This window comes from Anomaloglossus baeobatrachus, chromosome 3 (assembly GCF_048569485.1).
Source record: "Anomaloglossus baeobatrachus isolate aAnoBae1 chromosome 3, aAnoBae1.hap1, whole genome shotgun sequence".
NCBI lineage: Eukaryota > Metazoa > Chordata > Amphibia > Anura > Aromobatidae > Anomaloglossus > Anomaloglossus baeobatrachus.
In genome coordinates, this window is record NC_134355.1 from 315775504 (window position 1) to 315794006 (window position 18503).

At 47.3% G+C, this 18503-nt stretch overlaps 1 protein-coding gene across 1 annotated transcript in view; it reads left to right on the forward strand.

Annotated features, from left to right (window-relative positions):
- Positions 1-12492: 12492 nt before the first annotated feature.
- LOC142295233 (amine sulfotransferase-like) overlaps positions 12493-18503 on the forward strand; it is a 160232-nt gene continuing 154221 nt past the window's right edge. The window contains exon 1 of the mRNA XM_075338327.1: positions 12493-12602. The gene's annotated coding sequence lies outside the window, so the exon portion shown is untranslated. The remainder of the gene's footprint in view (positions 12603-18503) is intronic.

Genomic DNA, 18503 nt, shown 5'->3' on the forward strand with positions numbered 1-18503 from the left:
CTCATCTTCATCGCACACACCCCGACACTACAGCCCTCATCTTCACCGCACACACCCCGACACTACAGCCCTCATCTTCACCGCACACACCCCGACACTACAGCCCTCATCTTCACCGCACACATCCCGACACTACCGCCCACATCTTCACCGCACACATTCCGGCACTACCGCCCACATTTTCACCACACACATCCCGCCAATACCGCCCCATCATAACCTTACACACCCCGGCACTACAGCCCTCATCATCACCGCACATACCCCGACACTACAGCCCTCATCATCACCGCACACACCCCGACACTACAGCCCTCATCATCACCGCACACACCCTTACACTACAGCCCTCATCTTCACCGCACACACCCCGACACTACCGCACACATCATCTCTGCACACACCCCGGCACTACCGCCTACATCACCACACATGCACGCACTACCGCACTCATCATCACCGCTCACACCCCGACACTATCGCACTCATCATCATCACTGCACACACACCGAAACTACCTCACCCATCATCACCGCATACGCAGGCACTACCACACTCATCATCACTGCACACACACAGGCATTACCTCAGTGACATCCCCGCTGACAGCACGACTCCCTTCAGTTGCTGCGTGAAGCTCACAGTGAGCGGCGGTGTTTTACGGCCGCTCCTGTCAGCTTCATGAAGCAGAGCTAGATGCATTGCGGGACCTCGTGTGGATTACGCTGGACCTGGAGGGGTATTTGGGGATTTTAATAAAGTGGTAAAAGAGGGTGTTTTTTTGTCTTTTATTCCAAATAAAGGATTTTTTCGGGTGTATGTGTTTATTTACTTTTACTTACAGGTTAATCATGGAATCTGTCTCATAGACGCCTGCCATGATTAACCTAGGACTTAGTGGCAGCTATGGGCTGCTGCCATTAACTCCTTATTACCTCGATTGCCACTGCACCAGGGCAATTCGGGATGAGCCGGGTAGAGTACCGGGACTGTCGCATCTAATGGATGCGGCAATTCCGGGCGGCTGCTGGCTTATGTACTTTTAGGCTGGGGGGCTCCCCATAACGTGGGGCTCCCCATCCTGAGAATACCAGCCTTCAGCCGTGTGGCTTTACCTTGGCTGGTATCAAAATTGGGGGGGACCGCACGCCGTTTTTTTTTAATTATTTATTTTACTGCATGATATAGGCCCGCCCACCAGCGGCTGTGATTGGTTGCAGTCAGACCCGCCCCCATGCTGAGTGACAGCTGTCTCACTGCAACCAATCATAGGCGCCGGTGGGCAGGGGAAGCAGTGAATACTAGAAGGAATAATGAGCGGTCGGCTTTTTCAAAGAGGTAAAACCGCTGGAGCTTTGTGACAGCCGTGCAGCATCGCGCCCGTGATCGGTGAGTATGAGAGAGGGTGGGAGAGGGGGAGAGAGACCAGGAGTGATTTTAAACGATTTTGATCATTCTGCTGGACATGCTGAGCATGCGCAGTAGAACGTGACGAAATCCATCAGCGGATTCCGCCGCTTAGCGCATCGCGGTGGAATCCGCCACCAGCTTCCACCCGATGCAGCGTCAAAATAACGACGCTGCGTCGTGCAGCAGATGCAACGCAAGACCATCCGTTGCTATCCGTAGCTAATAGAAGTCTACGAGGAATAAAACGGTTTCCTGCAACGGTTACCGTAATTCTTAAAGGCTGCAGATAGGAATGTAATGCCCTGGCCTATCAGGTCGTCACAGGGTATTGTGCAATCTGCCCTTCTGCACAGTATCCACCCTCCTTGGTTACGGGTTCTGGTCCTTTGGTGTTGCTAACAACTTAGCCAATCAAAATCCTAGGAACACTTTACACTGTACCCACCAGACACACCATTGGGGGGCCTGAAGGGAATAGGGCCGCCCACTTGGGGGGTGGGTAGGGGAAAGTGAGAAAGTTACAGTGAAGAAAAGTAGTTGAAGTGGAGCAGAGGAAGGAGAAGGAGGCAGAGGTGACTCTCTGAGAGGGAGAGGTCACCGGCCTGGAGCAGGGCTCCTGTAGTTACTAGGTTGCAGACGTTGGTCTGGGCCTGGAAGGAGCTGGAACCACGGGTGCAGGGGATTATGTCAAGGGGCACGTACTGCCGAGGAGGGCAGCCGGCGGCCTTGCGCTATCACGGGTTACGTGGACCCTAGGCCGGAAAATAGCTTCACGCGTTCCGGTAATTTACCCGACGGGGGTGAAGACTTCAAGATTCATCCCCAACCCGCTCCAAAATCAGGGTACTAGCGCACCGATGGGATAGGACTTTCCCAATACAGTCCAAAGAAATCCTACGCGTGAACCCTGAGAGCAAGCTCACTCAGTTAGCCATACGGGTGAGCGGGACACAAAGAGTTTTGCACTTTAGGGTCCAAATAGAGACAAAGGTGCCAAGGAAAGGGCCACAGGATAACAGCAACACCAAGGGCTCAGACCCAAGCATGCTCCCTACAAGCTGCAGTGATGCTCAGAACTCTGGTTTACAAGCTGTCGGTGTTGTTATTCCTGGAGTGAGTGAGTACACAGAAAAACCCTTTTCCTATCCCTAACGGCATCCCAAGCACCAACAATTCAACGGGCCCCGGGACACAAACCCCCTACCCATGGAGGGGTTAGACATCCTGCTGGTACACAATCGTCACCAGACTCCCCAACAGCAGCGGTGGTCCCTCACATTACCACGCACCGTGGGTGGCGTCACAAACTCCCTAATCCCCTTGTACATACTCTCCCCCTTCTTTTAATTTGAGTGTCCGCGCCGACCCCCCCGGATCCAGAGACCCCCACGAGCCACCGCGGCTCCGGATCTGAGTGGCTTGGCCGCTGGCACGGGGGCGGTACACTTACAGTAACCTTTTAATACTTGCTTTACCTGAAAAAAGGAGTTCACTGGCTTTATGTTGAACCATTTCTGAAAAAAGGAAGTTCCAGCTAACAACCCCCGTACATGACTAAAGGAAAGCCTTTGCTGACATAAACTAATCACAAACTCTAAAGCAAAATTACTATCTTATTCAACCAGCTTGATATCTTTACTGTCACAAAAACTGCACCAACTCCGCCATGTCGGTGAATAGCTCCTCCATGTCTTCTTGGCAAGTGACTTCTTCAAAATACCAAAGCTAATCCCATACCAGGTTCCGTAGATGCCCCAGCCATTCCAAGCCTTCCTTGTTGGCCATCGGAACCAAAGATCGAAATCTCTCAATCTGGTAACGTGAGAGAGAATCAGCGATATCATTATGGATCCCTTTTACATGCCTAGCCTTAGGGTACCGTCACACTTTAGCAATGCAGCAGCGATCCCACCAGCGATCTGACCCAGTCAGGATCGCTGCTGCGTCGCTACATGGTCGCTGGTGAGCTGTCAAACAGGCAGATCTCACCAGCGACCAGTGACCAGCCCCCAGTCAGCAGCGACGTGCAAGCGACGCTGCGCTTGCACGGAGCCGGCGTCTGGAAGCTGCGGACACTGGTAACTAAGGTAAACATCGGGTATGGTTACCCGATGTTTACCTTAGTTACCAGCGCACACCGCGTAGCTTAGCGTGAGCAGGGAGCAGGAGCTGGCACTGGCAGCGTGAGAGCTGCAGAGGCTGGTAACAAAGGTAACAAAGGTTTACCTTGGTTACAGCTTACCGCAGGCTGTCAGACACCGGCTCCTGCTCCCTGCACATTCAGAATGTTGCTCTCTCGCTGTCACACACAGCGATGTGTGCTTATCAGCGGGAGAGCAACAATAAAAAAACGAACCAGGGCTGTGTGTAACGAGCAGCGATCTCACAGCAGGGGCCAGATCGCTGCTCATTGTCACACACAGCGAGATCGCTAATGAGGTCACTGCTGCGTCACAAAAACCGTGACTCAGCAGCGATCTCAGTAGCGATCTCGCTGTGTGTGAAGTACCCCTTAATCCATACGTTAAAATGCAAAGATAAGAATACCAGGTGACGTAGACGCTTAACAACCATCTCAGATTTTGAAGATAGACAATTGATTGCGAATACAACACCCATATTACCTGAATTGATAATTATGCGTTTGTTCTTAAAAAACCGGCACCGTAACACTAAAGCCACAACCACCGGAAATAGCTCCAGTAAACTAATATTTTTAGTCATACCATTAGCAATTCAAGTATCATTCCACTGCCCTACACACCATTGTAAATTCCAGAAAACGTCAAAGCCTGTTGCACCCAATGCATCAGAACAAAGACCAAGTGTATCTGATTCCACAAAATCGTCCTGAAAAACGGAACGACTGTTAAAGTGTGACAGAAAGTCTAACCAAATCCCTAAATCCTCCTTCAGCGAACGTGTTAAACGGATATGAGTCCAAGGGGTTTCAATCCTCTAGTCGCCATATAAAGTCTCCTTGAAAAAATTATACCTATAGGCATAACTCTGGATGCAAAAACTAGCAATCCCAAAATAGACTGAAAGTCTCTCAAGCAAGTTTATCTTAACTGCAATAAAACCTCAATGCTCAACACAATTTTCCTTAACTTATCTTCAGGTAGTCTAAATTCCATATTAACCGAATTAACTACAATACCTAAAATTCAAGAGAAATACAAGGGGTGACATTTTTTTCTGAAGCTAAAGGAATGCCAAAATGTTGCATAAGTGAAATGAAAGTATTTAACAAATCTAAGCATTCGGTCGAGCCAGGGTTGCCAACAAATAAAAAGTCGCTGAGGTAATGCAAAACCCTGCCCTTATGACACTCATGCTGAATAGCCCAATCAAGAAAAGAAGAAAATGATGCAAAGTAAAAACAAAGCAATGTAAATCTCATTGGCAACTATTTGTCAAAATAAAACTTACCATCAAATTGAAAACCAAGAGAATTAAAATCTGAAAGCGTAACAGGTTACAGCCGAAATGCTGATTTAATATCTGCTTTAGCCATCAATGCACCTTGACCACACCTGCAGTAAATCAACAGCTTGGTCAAACGACGCATAAAATACTGATGCAGCAGATTTATTTACTGCATCATTCAAAGATGAACCAGCAGGGTAGGAGAGATGATGGATCAAACGAAAACTGTTCACCTCTTTTTTTGGAACTAATCCAAGTGGGGATAATCTGAAAGCGGGAAACGGGAAAATCAAATGGACCTTCCACCCTACCCTCAGAAACCTCCTGTACAATTTTTCTACATACAATAACTTTATTTAAATTAACGGACTTTATATTATCAACCCAAACACATCCTGGACCTAAAATTGAGGCACAAAAAATCCATTAACAAAACCCTCAATTATGAGTTCCGCCTTCAGTCGGTCGGGATACATTTCTAACCAGTGTAGTATGTTTCCCAGCTTCACTGGTGTCCACGCTTTTAGAAAGCATGTCTTTGCCACTAGAGAGCTGCTGCAAGGATTGGTTTGCTTTTTTTAAAACACTTAGCCATTGGATGGGGGAATCCACAAAATGAGCACTCGTGTCTGTAGCGACAGTTATTAAGCCACTTACATTGTCCTTCGTTGAAGGCAAAACAGACTTCCTTGCGAAATGAGCTAGTACCAACAGCTTGTCTAGAGGCAACAGAACACTGAGGAACCATCAAACTGATCCATAAACCCATGTCTTTCTGTCCCCACTTCATTCCTGGGTGCACTGCGATTTTGTGACAGAACATCTCATCCTAAACCCTCCAAGCTGAACCACCAAAATATCTGTATGCTTCAAGAACAATATCCAGGTGTTGAAAAAGCCCAGAACATTTATCCGGTGACCTTTCACCCAAGAATGCTGCAAATATACAGAAAGCCTGTATCCAGTTATGAAATGACTTAAAGGTATTACGTTTTTATCATCATCTCTTTCATGTTTTTTTTCAGACTTAACTTCCTTAACTTAGGGTAACAATGAAAACAAATCGACATAATCACCTCACCAAATTTTCTCTTTAACCACCAACGGCAAAGGAAAGCCTGAGGTTACACATCACAAGTTAAGGATTCCTATAACAAATCCCGGGTATGCCAGCATCACTACATTGAGATACTGCATTATTGGTAACCATGACATGACCATTGAGGAAGGATTCTCCAGTCCTGATGTCTGTTTCCCCACCATTAACAACCTGAAAATAAAACACAGATTGCATGCGACTTGGTTCAAATTGGCCACAGCAGCCTTTATTACCTATTATTTACATTCTAACACACAAGGGGCGCCATCCAATGGGCGACCCCAACAAATAACAATAGGTAACACAGTAATCAATACAGTAATAATGATGGGTAGGCCCAGTCCAGGAACTACTTCTCACCCCAATATTCCTGGCCGCAACACACTAACCCAGAGATGAGGTATTAGTCACCCACGGATTAATACCCCCAAACTTTGCAGAACCCCGTGCCTGCAACATCGCGGAACCCGGAACCACTATGCAAAGACAGTGTCTCTCGGTCCAGTTACCATTCCCTTCACACTGCCTCTTAACCAGACCTACCCCCCGCGGCTGTGACAAATAAAACAACCCAACTTGATAATCCCACTCTGTACTCAAGCACAAGGGAGGGTAGGTGGGGATCGATCCTCGTCCGGAAGTCACAAGAGGGAGGTAAGACAAATCCCTTCTCTTAACTACCCTCATCTGCTCCCCCTCTTCCTCCTAAAATGTCTCCTTCCCATTAATCCCATCTTTCCTGCATCCTTCAAAATAACAACTGCTGTCCCTATTAACCCCATCACTCCTTCCCTTCCCTCTGGTCATGTCGCCCCTCCACCTCATGGGATCCATGGCTTTCTTGACCATTGGGAATGATTCTCCAGTTCTGAGGTCTGTGTTACCCCACCATTAACCACCTGTAAATAATACACAGACTGCATGCGACTTGGTTCAAATTGGCCACAACAGCCTTTATTACCTATTATTATTTACATTCTAACACACAGGGGGCGCCGTCCAACGGGCGACCCCAACAAATAACAATAGGTAACACAGTAATCAAAACAGTTTAACCCCGTTAAAAAATCATAGTATCAACGGAAAGATAAAAGAACTACTGACGGCAATAAATCCTATAAACTCATATAAATGATGAATAATAAGACCTAGTAATAAGATAACAATCATAAAAACATCATAAAAACCCCAATGTAAACAATGAGACAAGGTTTTTATGTTTTGCCTTTTTATTATGTATTGACTTGTATTGCGTCATGTATGAATCACCATGCACCCTTTCCCGCCCGTTTTTTTCAAGAAGGGGCGGTACTTTGACGTCACCTTGTCTATTTAGTGTATACGTGTATCTACCATGGTAGATTTGATGTTGTCTTATTTCTGACGGTCCCGAGGAAGGGAGCAGAGCTCCTGAAACGCGTAGACCTATGCAATAATAAAGCTACATGAATCTGATCCTCTGACTGGTGATCATTGGCGCGGCATGAAAAACCCGTCTTCTACCGCTCTCTGTTATCTGCCGTTTTGGGTTGCTGCTGCCTTGATCCATTTCTACATGCGATTATAGTGGTTGTGACTGTCACAACTACATTTGGTGAGTAATATTGCTCCCCCCTCACCTGCCCTGTACATATTAGGGTAAGACCCTATTGCGCTTTATTTTCCACAGCTTTTCTATTTATCCACTGTAGCCTCTGGCATGGCTCGTCTCCTGGCTTCTCATGACAGAACTCCGGGCCTCTGCATGGCAGGTGTGCCCTGAGGGTCCCGCAGGTGAAGCTGACCTTCCATGTGCTATCTTCTTTTTTGCTTGAGTTCTCTGTGGCGGGAAGGGCCTCTTCTGTTTCCAGGTCTTGCGCAGCTCCCTCCAGCTTGTCAAGCCATCATCATGTGGTGTGCCCGCTTCTTCCTGCTCTGTGATCAGTGCTGACATGTCGCCGACCTCCTTCTCAACGCCGAACTCTTCTTCTGTTCCGGTTTACAAAATCTTCCTCAGCTCCTGCGAGGAGCTGCTTGAATCTGCTTCCTGTCAGAAATGAAGACCTGACAACCAGATGACAGTCTATGTATAACTAAGGGTACCGTCTCACTAAACGACGCACCAACGATTCCGACCACGATATCACCTGGTCAGGATCGCTGGTACGTCACTACAAGGTTGCTAGTGAGCTGTCAATCAGGCAGATCTCACCAGCGACCAGCAACCAGCCATCAGCGACTAGTATCATGATGCTGCGCTTGGGTAAATATCGGGTAACTAAGCAAAGCGCTTTGCTTGGTTACCCGATATTTACCCTGGTTACCAGCATACACTGCTTACAGGCTGCCAGCGTTAGCTCCCTGTATACGTAGCTAGGGTACATATCGGGTTACTAAGCAGGGCGCTTTGCTTAGTTACCCAACATTTACCCTGGCTACGTGTGCAGGGAGCCAGCGCTGGAGCCTGTAAGCGGTGTACGCTGGTAACCAGGGTAAATATCGGATAACCAAGCAAAGTGCTTTGCTTAGTTACCCGATATTTAGCCAGGTTAGCAGCATATGCTGCTTATACAGATTCGGTGCTCGTTGGTCTCCCGCCATCAAACATGCCGATGTGTGCTGCAAAGCGGGAGACGAACGAGCAAATATTGAACCAGTGTGTAACGATCAGCGATTTCACAGCAGGGGCCAGGTCGCTGCTTAGTGTCACACACAGCGAGATTGCTAATGAGGTCACTGGTACGTCACAAAACCTGTGACTCAGCAGCGATCTCGCTAGCGATCTCGCTATGTAAGAAGTACCCCTAAGGCCTTGTGCGCACTAGGCGTTTTTGCCGCGTTTTTAGCGGCGTTTTTTACCGCGTTTTTGTGCTGAAAACGCAGTGACATTGCTTCCCCAGCAATGTCAATGGGTTTTCAGAAGTGCTGTCCTCACACAGCGTTTTTTTTTAGCTGCGTTTTTGTGGTGACCACAAAAACGCAGCATGTCAATTATTTCTGCGTTTTTCACTGCGTTTTTCACTCATTGAATTCAATGAGATGTTAAAAACGCAATGAAAAACGCATATAGCCGCGTTTCTATGACTAAAAACGCAGCTATAAACGCAAGGGGTGGGCACTACAGTGAGGTGTACAGGAAGAGGATTCCTTCTGTTGGTAAACACAGAAGCATGAATCCTCCCGGTACCGTCACCGCTGCTTCCACCTCCCGTCCTGTGCATGTCAGCTCCGTGCGGCGCCATGTACAGGCAGGAGGTGGAGGCAGCGGCGAAAAACAAAGTGAACAGTAGAAAAAAAAAAATGTCATATACTCACCTGTCTGCAGGGTCCCGATGCCATGCCCGCTCCCAGCCCCTGTCTCGGTACCGCCGCTCCGGGTGTGTGCAGTCTCCCCGGGGCAGGACCTTGCTTACAGGACCTGGCGGTGGATCACCTGATGCAGTCACCTGACGCATCAGCTGATCGCGGTGTCGCCGGCTTTTTCGCGCCCGGCCGGCTATCAGCTGATCCTGCCGTCAGGGGACTTCATCAGCTGATTACCGGCAGCTCCGGCAGCGATCGTATAGGATCAGACTCCTGTCCAATCGATCGCTCCAGGAGCTGCCGGTAATCACCACAGCACATAAGTATTATTTTTTTTTTTTTTTTTTGGCACTGATGCATCAGCTGATTGTATAACCGGCCTTTATACAATCAGCTGATGTGTCAGGTGATTCAGGCACTTGATCCTGACACATCATCTGATCGCTTTGCCTTCCAGCAAACCGATCAGATGATATTGGATCCGGATTGGACGGCGCGGGACCCTGACCCAGGAATACTGCGGAGGGGGGTTTATTTCAATAAAGATGGAGTCACTAATTGTGTTGTGTTTTATTTCTAATAAATATATTTTTCTCTGTGTTGTGTTTTTTTTTTATCATTACTAGAAATTCATGGTGGCCATGTCTAATATTGGCATGACACCATGAATTTCGGGCTTAGGGCTAGCTGATAATATACAGCTAGCCCTAACTCCATTATTACCTAGCTAGCCACCCGGCTTCAGGGCAGCTGGAAGAGTTGGATACAGCGCCAGAAGATGGCGCTTCTATGAAAGCGCCATTTTCTGGGGTGGCTGCGGACTGCAATTCGCAGTGGGGGTGCCCAGAAAGCATGGGCACCCTGCACTGTGGATTCCAATCCCCAGCTGCCTAGTTGTACCCGGCTGGACTCAAAAATTAGGCGAAGCCTACGTCATTTTTTTTTTAATTATTTCATGAAATAATTAAAAAAAAAGGGCTTCTCTATATTTTTGGTTCCCAGCCGGGTACAAATAGGCAGCTGGGGGTTGGGGGCAGCCCGTACCTGCCTGCTGTACCCGGCTAGCATACAAAAATATGGCGAAGCCCACGTCATTTTTTTTTTCTTTTTGGGCAAAAAACTGCATACAGTCCTGGATGGAGGATGCTGAGACTTGTAGTTCTGCAGCTGCTGTCTGCTCTCCTGCATACACTAGTGAATGGAGGATGCTGAGACTTGTAGTTCTGCAGCTGCTGTCTGCTCTCCTGCATACACTAGTGAATGGAGGATGCTGAGACTTGTAGTTCTGCAGCTGCTGTCTGCTCTCCTGCATACACTAGTGAATGGAGGATGCTGAGACTTGTAGTTCTGCAGCTGCTGTCTGCTCTCCTCCATACACTAGTGAATTGAGGATGCTGAGACTTGTAGTTCTGCAGCTGCTGTCTGCTCTCCTGCATACACTAGTTCTGCAGCTGTCTGCTCTCCTGCATACAATGAACATTTTGAAGAAGGAAATGACATCAGACCTTTTTTTTTTTTTTTTTCATCAACAATCTTTAATGGCATTGTGCACTGATTAAAAACGTAGTGAGCAAAAACGCAGCAAAAAACGCACCAAATCGCGTTTTTTTAGCCGCGGGTGCGTTTTTTAGACAAAAACGCACATAAAAACGCAGCGTGAAAAAAAACGCCTAGTGCGCACATACCCTTACTCTTCCCGCCAAAAGCTAACAGCCAATCCTGGATCTGTTGCAAAAATCTACCCAGTCAGCTGACTAGCTAAAGAAGAACCTAGAAGGTGAGTATCATAAATCATAACAAAGGGGGAGGAGAACAAACTGAACCAACAACAAATAATGTACAAATTTAAAGAAATACAAAACCATTAAAAGCAAGACATAGTGTGTCAGGCAGTGCGAAACCATGAGTCCCCCCACACTAAACGATCTAAAGGTGGGGCCATTTCATTGGCAAAAGGCAGTGTCCACAAGATGACAATATGGCCTATTTGTTCAAGAAAAGAATAGACACATTATATTTTCATGAAAACATGCTAGAAAAAGTAGATAAATAAGATATAAACAAATAGCTGCAAAACATAGAATGTGACACAAGAAGAGATTACTAGAAAACCGTGGAAAAATGTTTCTCTAACGAAATGGTATGAAAAAACAATCTCCTGTGTCAAAAATAAAAGCCCATTGGTGTCCTTTTAATGTCCACAAGATGGCGATATGTCTCAAAGAAAAGACCATAAAGCCAGAGAGGGTGAAAAAAAGGTTGCTAAATGTCTGTATACCAAATGTTGAAAGAGCACAACTTTACAAAGCATGAATTTGGTAATGATAAGAGATAAATATGGTCTTTGACAAGGAGTCATATAAAATGTCAATATAATATATATGCAGGGAGATAGGTGCAGAATAAAAAGGAACATCAGGACGGCACAAAAAAGGAAACTATAAATCAAAACATGGCAGAGTAAGCCTAGAATTGGATGGTTAGCAAGAGGCAACCTGGCGTCAGAGGGTCCCCAACGCGCATTTCGATTGCTGCTTCTATCTGGGGGTGCATTGGTGGATTGTACCTGGGGTATTTATGTCTCTACTCACCAATCGCTGTGATACTTCAATACTCAAAGTGCGGACATAACCTTAATGTGAGTATAGCCAAAGGGATGGAGCAGGCAGTTTTTCTCTGTAGTTAAATTTGTCTCAGAAACATTAAACAGGAAAGAATGTTTCCTAAGATTTTGACCATTGAAATGTTATCGTCAATTTTGTACGTTTTATTCTCAGTATTCGCAGAATACTCTGACAACATTGTTTTGAGCAGCATCTTGGGAGTCAGAGACGTGTCCAGGCATCTCCCCAAGCTGTTCCCATTCCATTTCAGAAGTGTTTCCTTCATTTCAGTGATTTACCGGACCCCTCAGACCTCCTGGAGGGTCTGCTGGAAAAATGCTCGAGTTTCCCATTGACTTTCATTATGCTCGTTACTCAAGATGAGCACCCGAGCATTAGCAATTACTCGGCTCATCTAGCAAACACCCGAACATTTTCGTGCTCTCACATCACTAGTCATCTTCAACTTGCTTAACTGTTCACAAAAACAGTAATTTTAACCAGGGGTGCCCAAACTTTTCCACGTCGCTGTATATGGATACACAGGGTATATACTGGGAACTGTGACAGTAACTAGTTCCTAGTGTAGCAGCTGTAGAACTTCACAAATGCTTCCGAGGATTATTTAAGCTGTGATGCAAGTGTGAAGGAGGAGGAGCTGGAACAGCAGGAGGGAGGTGGACATTGTAGATGGGAACTGTAGTTTTCACGATAAGTGAGTTGTCTAAAGAAAGTTACAGACATACAGACAGCAGCTGAGCACAGAAGAGCAGGGAAAGGTAGGTAAACAGGAGGCTACAGAACGTATGGGAGAATTCATAGCCAGATTGCATGTATGTTGGATGCATTTAAAAAATGTCTGGGTTCTGGCCTAACCCTTTAGATGTTTGTCATTATGGGGTGCACTTACATAGGGCATCGCAGCCCACCTAATACAATAGTGTGGGCGTGACCAATAGGCTGTTAGCCAGCATGGTGCACTATACGTACCTCGCACAAGCCTTATCTTTGTACATTTATATGATTGGCTGCCTCACGCATGACAGGTGTGTGACTGGCTGTTCAGTATTTTGCACATGTGCTGCCTCCACTGACCACCATCTATTATTAGGGCTTTTCTGCATCCTTCAATGTTGCATATAGCAGCCACACATTTCTCTACAGCATTACATGGTAGCAGAGGTCGCACTGCATATTTTCCAGCAGGGGAAAAATACTTCTCTTAGTATTTTTGAGGAGTACAGTATTTCTAGTCACAGAGTAGTATGTGGCAGATGAGAAAGCCATGGAACCCATAGGGTGTAGGGGCGACATGACAGACTGGAGGGAAGGGAGTTTGATGGGGTTAAATGGTGATAGTTATTATAGGAATGAGGAAGAATAAGGTGATTGGTTAGGGGATGGGGTGCTGTGGTAGGAAAGGGGGGAGCTTCATGGGGCATATATGAGGAGGTGGGGACCAGTTACCTCCTCTTGCACTTCCTGGACGACAGCCTGGGGAACCTCCATCATGACGTCCTTATGAATCCTTGGATCTGGTCAGCATAGCGGTGCAGGGGGCCCAGGCAGCGCAGCCCCACATCCAGGCTGCCTGGGTCTCTCCTCGGCACCATCCCCTCTCCCCCCCCCCCTTCTGTGCTGCAGTGCCGGCGGCGGTTTTATTTTTCAGACCTCGCCGGGGGTCTTTTGGGGTAGGTGGGGGAGAGGTGGAAAACTGAGAGCCTCCACCCCCGTGGGGACCCTCCGCGGCAGAGTGGACGGCAGCAGCTTGCTGTGCCTTCTCTGGCTGCCGGGAGGAATCTCCTGCAGGGCCGCAGTGGGCAAAAAGGGGGCGTGTCCATCCCGGGGGCCTACTTCCGGTGCGAGGCCTCGGGCTGGATTTAGGAGCGAGGCGGCGATGGATGCACTACACCCCCCGCGGGGGGGCCGGAGGGTGGCAGCCTGCAGAGATTCCTGTGTGGCTGGATCGGCGGGTCCGGAGGACTGGACGCTGCAGGCAGCGGTGAGGAGGAGAGACAGGGCCTGCTGTCTCTCCTGGAGCAGGCATTGGGTCAGCGGTGCAGCTCCCATCAGTAGCGGCTTCCCCCAGGAGGAGGGAGAGCCCAGCATTGCGGAGGCGACTATCAGCCCAACGGTGCTCCTGGCTCAGGGGGCAAACCCAGCGGGCATTCGGTGGCTGCAGCTTGAGGGACTGTCCCGGGACCGACAATGGACATGGACGACCGGCGAGTTGCTGTTTTCTCCTGGAGCAGGCTCTGGGTCGGCAGGGCAGCTCCCATAGGCAGCAGTTTCCCCCAGGAGGGGGAGAACCCCGCATGGTGGAGGCGATGATTGGCCCAGAACGGGGCGATGGATGCGGTGCTCCTGGTTTCAGTATGCGAACCCGGCGGGCATCGATGGCGGCAGCTGAACGGTCAGGGTCCTGGAAACGACCTGGCAAAGACTGGATGGCGGCGGCTGATCAGAAGGCGTCCTCTGGAGGCAGCCGTGTGAGATGACCAATCTGAGGATTTATCCTGTTTTCTTTTAGTAGCAGGGAGGGTCGCTATAGGGTAGAAGGGCCTAGTGATCAGTGTAGTAGTGGGGGCTGGAGTGCGCAGCTAGTTCTTAGGGCTGCTGGAGACTTGGTCTCCAAGGGTTTATGGGTCACGCGGTGGAGGCCAGGGGGCAGATTTGTTCATGGTGGTGTTTTTGGCGATATAAGGTATAGTGTAAGGGTTGCTGTGAGTAATGGAAGTGAGGAGATTGCACAGGTTGGGGAAGGTGAGGTGTTGGTTGCTGTAATGGGTTTATGGTTTGAAATTGCATCTCAGGCACGGTTTGTTTGGTACAGTTTGGGGTATTGTTGGTACAAGGGCAGCCTGGTGCTGAACAGGTCTTTGATAGTTTGATTGATAGTGGATGGTATCACGGTGGCCCATACGTGGGTAGTATCATGTTATTCCACTATGCAGTTTGGTGCTGGGTGGAATGACGGCTTGGCGGGCCTGATTTGGTGTTACTGTGGGAGGGCCAGCTTTGGGTTGCTGCTGGGGGAATCTGTTAATCAGCCAGGTTGGGGCTGTGGATCGGCGGAGTATTTCGGTCATCCATGCTTATGGGGGGTTATTTAGTGTATGGGTTAGACTTCAGGATTGGGTCCTTATGGTGCTTGGAGGGTAAGTCATGTGGCTTAAGGCCATCCTGTATTATCGTGTGTGGGCTTGCGGTATATTTGGGCTGGCGGAGTTTTTGTTGTGTGTAGGCGTATTGATTATATATATATATATATATATATATATATATATACGTATATGGACATATATAGTATGTATGGTATATGGACATATATAGTATAATAAAAGAGAAAAAAAAAAAGGAATGGGGTGAATGAGTGGCCCGAAGGTAGGTGTGGTGTTTGGGATGGGTTCTCCTAGGGAGTTGTGTTGCTCTGGTTTTTCTCTACAAGTGCAAGGGTATTTGGTTTCATGGATGCAAGGTTTTCTACAGGAAAAAATGGTGCACCTTACGGTGGTTCGGATTTGAGTGGGTACTCTGGTGTGGCCAGTTTTGTTATGTCTGTTAGGGGGTACTCTGAGTGCTCAAAAGGGGATTGTGTGTTACGGGTTTTTTCCCCTTTATTATTTTCATATTGCCCGGACGGGGTGTTTGGTGACGTTTGTGTATCCTGATGCCCATAGTTGCATATGGACTCTATCAGGCTGGTGGTGTACAGGCAAGTTTCCAGGGGGCAGTATTGGGCTGGGAACTTGTTGTTCTTGGTGAGGTGTTCTTGTGAACCTTGGACTCGTAAGCAATGCTGTGGTAGGCATATTTGCTTCAGCAAAGGGTGAAAGTGTGGTGATTGTGTAAGTTGGAAGTTTGGTGGTGGTATTTGACATTGTTGAGCCTATGCTGCTTTAGAGGGTTTTACGACGGAATACATCGGTTGGGGGAGACCGGTAGTGATTTATTGCTCTGGGGGAGCAGTATGTTTAACGCATGGGTTAGGGAGTCTGACAGAAGTGTGAGGATGGTACCCCCCCTTTCATGCTCTTCTCTTGTTTATGTGGCAAGGATAATTTTGGTGTGATTGGGAAGCTATGGATCGCAGTTCTTTCCAAGTGTGGGGGGGTCATTTTAGCCGTGTCCCAGGTGGAACTTGATTCAAGGTACGAGGTGGTCCAGTTGAGTGGGCGATGCGAGTGTAATTTTTGTTTGTGTTATTTCAACTCCTGTCATGGTTAAATCCTGCTGGGGATAGGAGGGGGATCATGGTGAAGAAACGGCAGTTATTGGTTTCCTAAGGGGGAAGCCGATGGTACAGTCAGCATTGAAGTTAATGGGTTTAACTGCTGCAAGTGGGGCATGATGTGGGCTCAGAATCTATTTGGGAGCTTGTGGCATGGAGTGCTGAGGGTGCCTGATGTAGCCGTTAGTTGTTAGTTGTAGCCGGTGAGGACATGGGTTATCGTAACGTGGCTGGGCTCCTGTGAAACAGGAGGTGGGATTATTTAGAAGTGGTTTATTATTATGGGGTGGTACCGGCCTCTAAGTGTGATGGTGTGGAACACAATGAGGTGGTTTCTGGAGCGTAGTTTTGTTTTGGGAGCTGAATCGTGCTGTTAAAGATGATTTGGTACGTTGTGGTGGCCATGCTATGGGGGTGGTCATGGTGTCATTTGGTGTGGCCCGTAGTGACGGGTGGTTTGTATGTTTTGGGGTTTTTTTTTAAAAAAAAACAAACAAACAACAAATATAAATAAATAATTTAGTGGTACAAATAGGTTCCTAAGGACTTTGAGGTAGAGTGTGCTGCTACCAAGAGTGAAGTCAGTGCGGTGCGGTACGATGAACTGGTAATGATGGCTAGGGCATGTATGGGATGCTCAGTGTGTAATCGATGGATGATGGACTGACAGTTGTTTTAGGTTGGAGGAGCAAGCGTTTGGGGCGTGGGGGGATCCAGGCCACGCAAGGTGTCACGTGGCCTGTCCTGTGGCGGGGGTAGGTTTGGTCCACAGGCGGTTTAACGGATAACGTTATTTGATTGGAGAGTCACTTGTAGGATATAGTGGCTCCGGTTACAGGGATCTTGCAGGCATGGGTCCTGCAAGGTGGGGGGGTATTGATCCGCAGGTTAGGAGGTGAAGTGCTGTGGTAGGAAATGGGGGAGCTTCATGGGGTATATATGAGGAGGTGGGGGTCATTTACCTCCTCTTGCACTTCCTGGACGACAGCTTTCCACCCACCCTCCCTGCTCTTGTGTATTGGTATTATTGTTGTGTTTGTATGCATGTATAATTATTCAATTTTCAATGAGGCATTATGTTAAAAAAAAAAAGAGAGAAAAAAAAGAAAGGAGTGGAGAAAGTGTCTTGTATAAAAAAAAAAAAAAGAGCGAGAAAAGAAAGGAGTGGAGGAAGTGTGCTGTATACAAAAAAAAACAACAAACCAGGAGAAAAGACAAGAGAGAGTATTTCTTTGGGGATTGTGATGTATACTGTTATTTGGGGATTCTTGTAAGTGGGGTGAATAAGTTGGGGGCAATGTGGGAGTATATGTGTATTTCTATGATTTATATGTGATGGTCAACATAAATAATGGGATTATGTCTTTTGTCACAGCGGCGGGGTAGGTCTGGTCCAGAGGAGCTCTACTGGTTACTGGTGTTTGGATGGAGAGCCACTGGGGAAGGTACGGTGGCCCCGGTTACTGGTTACTTGCAGGTACAAGGTTGTCTGCAGGGTGGAGGTATTGCTCCGTTGGTGATCAATGCCTCATATATGGGTCAGAGTTGTTGCCAAGGGTTTTTACATTACAGAGTTGATGGTTGCCGGGGAGTCACAGGTGGGTACAGTGGCTCAGGTGACAGGTAGTGGATGGTGGTCTCTGGACCGGGCCTACCCAGGGTTACGTATTGTATTACGTACTGCATTATTAGTATGGTATTACCTATTGTTAAATATTGGGGACGCCCGTTGGACGGCGCCCCCCTTGTATTAGTGTGTAAACAATAGGCAATAAAGGGCTGCTGTGGCCATTTCTACCAAGTCGCAAGTAGTGTCCGTGTATTATTGATAACGGTTATATACCACTGAAAATGACTTGGGATGGTGCATTTCCTCAATATCAATACTTTATTAATTACAGAATTTAAAATTATTTTCCATTTTTGGGACAAAAGACAGCACAACCACATCAAGAACTTAACAGGTCAGTAAAAGCTGTGCTTGACTGCATTATCGCCCAGGCTTACTAAACTCCCCACGAATCACTAGTATTCAGTGCAAATTAATAGCACATGGGAGGAACAGAGAGCAGTAAATAGTACACTAATGTATCCTCATGGAGGAGAAATTTTATCAATTAATGCAGAATGGTTATGATATATGCCAATAACAGGTCAGTGCAGCAATAGAACCTAAAACAGTGGTATTGGAGCAAGTCCAGTGTGAAATTTTTGTGACCTTGTTTACACATATGTATGTCAATGGAAAATAATTTTAAATTCTGTAATTAATAAAGTATTGATATTGAGGAAATGCACCATCCCAAGTCATATTCAGTGGTATATATACGTATCAGGTGTGGTTCCTACGCAATTCAGGCGTAGATATAAGGACAAATGATGCAATTATTGATAACGGGTAATGGTAATTTGGAATAATATAAGAATCAACGACCGGAAATCGCTCCTG